Genomic DNA, 639 nt, shown 5'->3' with positions numbered 1-639 from the left:
TGTAAAGGCATTTTCCATTTCTGCTATTTCCCCCCTCCTCCTCTCCCATTGAGATAGGTGCAGCTCTATAAACACCAGTTCTGTAAATTTAATCTGCACCATGTGTCATGCGCTCTGTCTGGAGACAGACAACCTTGTGGAGAAAAGAGAAATGTGGTGGTCTTGAAATTATGCGGATTGTTCCTGCATGAGAAGACATTAAGGGCTCATATACATATGTGAATTTTGTTTTTTTTGCTGCGGAGACAACTGCAAACCTTGTCACTTCTAAATACAAGTAAAATAGAAAATACTAGCGCTGTATTTGTGAAGGAATGGATTCCATGCAGTTCCTGTGCGCCCATAGGCTGTTTAACAGTCTGCTTAGTTTCTCTATCCAAGCTGCAGGTTTACAGATTTGATTGGAAGTGCCTTGTAGTTACTGGTCAGTTACCAGTATTAGCACATGGGAAGGTGATCAGAAACCAGTGTTTGGTTTCTGATATGGTCACTATAGTTGGGGAAAGAACTACACACATTCTGCTGCTTGAAATTGCTTTTCCTGTGAGAGGTCAGCTTGACACCCAGAAACCTAAGGCAACTTTTGATACCTTAAAAAAATAAATGTTACACATGTTAAAGACTCATTGTAAATGCTTG

This window comes from Staurois parvus, unplaced genomic scaffold (genome assembly GCF_062004578.1).
Source record: "Staurois parvus isolate SC_StPar_1 unplaced genomic scaffold, SC_StPar_1.0 ptg000199l, whole genome shotgun sequence".
NCBI lineage: Eukaryota > Metazoa > Chordata > Amphibia > Anura > Ranidae > Staurois > Staurois parvus.
This window is presented reverse-complemented; position numbering follows the sequence as displayed.